We start from the raw sequence: 3,101 nt of genomic DNA, 5'->3' as shown, positions 1-3,101 counted from the left end.
GCGCGATGGGGTTGTCACAGTCAGTGGTTACTGCCCTACAGACTGTGCTAAAACAAAGAGATCTCAAAATTGCACCACGAACACTTCAAAATTTTGTGAAGGAGGTAGATAGAGTGGCACCATGGTATGCTTGTTCCGGGTCCCTCACTGTGGCCTCATGGAACAAGCTAGGTAAAGAACTAGACAGGAAGCATGCAGAAGGAGATCTCCGCTTAGGTACCAAAGCCATTTGGAAGCTAGTTAAAAACTGCTTGGAGGATGAGGCCTGTCACCCTGCTATAATAGAAAGTCAGGGAACCTTAGAGGAAGTTCAGGATAGCATGTCAGAAACTGAACGGAGTGAGAGAATGGGAGCTCGCAAAAGGAAAGACATGTCTAAGAAAAAGGCCCTCCCCAAGAAGTTAAGAAAGGGGGAGAGAAAGAAGGGAGTGATCATTCACCCCCTAACAAATCTAAGAAAAAGAAAAAGCCAGAATCTAGCCTATACCCTACGGTAGAGCTAGAAGCCTTGGAGCTAGATAATTCCGATTCTGACACTCTGGATTCTAGCGAAGAAGGTGGTCTAGAGGAGGAGGTGGCACGGTATGAGGAAGAAAGATATCACCCTGATAGACACCGGCCGCTGAAAACAAAAATGAATGTGAGGCCACCGCCTATAAATCCGGCGGGCTCACGCCCCTCGGCGCCTCCGCAGTATGAGCTTCGGCTGAATACTGGTACTGACTCCTTTTTACCTTTAGAGGAACGGAGAAAAATACAAGTGGCTTTTCCAGTATTCGAGAATGCGGAAGGCGGAAGAGTACATACCCCCGTAGATTACAATCAAATCAAAGAATTGGCCGAATCCGTTCGTAATTATGGGGTCAATGCTAACTTTACCACAATACAGGTGGAAAGGCTTGCTAATTTTGCCATGACTCCCACTGACTGGCAGACGACAGTGAAAGCAGTGCTTCCCAACATGGGACAATACATGGAATGGAAGGCTCTCTGGTATGATGCAGCCCAGGCGCAAGCTAGAGTTAATGCCACAGCTGAAGATGAGAATCAGAGGCAGTGGACATTTGAAATGCTGACAGGTCAGGGTCAACATGCCCTTAATCAAACCAACTACATCTGGGGCGTCTATGGTCAGGTGTCGGCCGCCGCTATTAAAGCATGGAAGGCCCTCACAAAAAGGGGAGAATCCAGTGGACACCTTACAAAGATTGTCCAAGGACCCCAAGAGCCATTTTCAGACTTTGTGGCCAGAATGACCGAGGCCGCCGGTCGCATCTTTGGTGATTCAGAACAAGCTATGCCCCTGATTGAGCAACTTGTCTATGAACAAGCAACCCAGGAATGTCGAGCGGCTATCGCCCCTCGCAAAAGCAAAGGTTTACAAGATTGGCTCAGAGTGTGCAGGGAGCTGGGGGACCCCTAACCAATGCAGGACTAGCTGCCGCCATTTTACAAACGCACAGGCGTAGAGATTTATCTAGTCGAAAAGCTTGTTTTAATTGTGGGAAAATGGGGCACCTTAAGAAAGATTGTCAATCCCCTGAAAGAACAAGAGAACTGGAGCTTTGCCGTCGTTGTGGTAAAGGTTATCATAGGGCTAGTGAATGCAGGTCAGTCCGGGATATGAAAGGGAGGCTTCTGCCCCCTATTGAAGAACCCAAGGTACCCCAATCAAAAAACGGGTCACGGGGCCCATGGTCCCAGGGCCCTCAGAAATATGGGAACCGATTTCAGAAAAGCAATCAAGAGGAAGTAGAGGCTTCCGAGGAACCCCCGGAATGGACTTGCGTGCCGCCTCCGACTTCTTACTCATGCCCCAAATGAATGTTCAACCGGTCCCAGTCCATTCCCTGGACCTTTGCCCCCTGCCACCATTGGGCTTATTCTGGGCCGTGGCTCCTTAACTTTACAGGGACTCATTATATATCCTGGGATTGTTGACCCGTATCATAAAGAGGAGATTCAAGTTCTCTGTTCTAGCCCTCGGGGTGTATTTTCTATAAAGCAGGGAGATAGAATTGCACAACTGGTGTTGCTGCCCTCCCTCGGGGATGGAGAAACCTACACTTTACAAAAAAGGGCTATGGGATCTTCTGGAAGTGATTCAGCCTATCTGGCTATACCCCTAAATGAGAGACCTACAATAAAATTGTTAATTAATGGAAAAGAATTTGAAGGGATAATGGATACGGGAGCAGACAAAAGCATTATTTCACTCCATTGGTGGCCGAAGTCTTGGCCCACTGTTGTTTCATCTCATTCTCTACAAGGTCTTGGATACCAGTCCTCTCCTGCCATCAGTGCCTCAGCCTTAACCTGGCGGAACGCTGAGGGCAAACAGGGATGTTTTACCCCCTATGTGTTGCCACTCCCTGTAAATTTATGGGGACGGGATGTGTTACAAGCCATGGGCATGACCCTAACTAATGAATACTCCCCCAGGCATCAGCCATTATGGCAAAGATGGGGTATACAAAGGGTAGAGGCTTGGGTAGGCAAGAACAAGGCAGAATAAAACCCATTACGCAACATGGAAATCGGGGTAGAAAAGGACTGGGTTTTATTTAGGGGCCGTTGAGGCTTCACGACCCATACCGTGGAAAACAGAGGAGCCGTTATGGGTCTCTCAATGGCCTCTATCCTCTGAAAAATTAGAGGCTGTCACAAGATTAGTGCAAGAACAGGAACGGCTGGGGCATCTAGAGCCTTCTACCTCCCCATGGAATACACCAATTTTTGTTATTAAGAAGAAATCTGGGAAGTGGAGATTACTCCATGACCTGCGGGCCATTAACAATCAGATGCATCTTTTTGGCCCTGTTCAAAGAGGACTTCCTTTGCTTTCTGCACTTCCTCAAGATTGGAAGCTTATTATTATAGATATTAAGGATTGTTTCTTCTCTATTCCACTTTACCCACGGGATAGACCAAGGTTTGCCTTCACTATCCCTTCTCTTAATCATATGGAACCAGACAAGAGATTTCAGTGGAAGGTACTGCCGCAAGGCATGGCCAGTAGCCCAACAATATGTCAGCTGTATGTGCAGGAGGCTTTGGAGCCAATTAGGAAGCAATTTACATCTTTAATCATGATCCATTAT

This window comes from Mesocricetus auratus, unplaced genomic scaffold, assembly GCF_017639785.1.
Source record: "Mesocricetus auratus isolate SY011 unplaced genomic scaffold, BCM_Maur_2.0 Super-Scaffold_100022, whole genome shotgun sequence".
Classification (NCBI taxonomy): domain Eukaryota; kingdom Metazoa; phylum Chordata; class Mammalia; order Rodentia; family Cricetidae; genus Mesocricetus; species Mesocricetus auratus.
Note: the sequence above shows the minus strand (reverse complement) of the source record.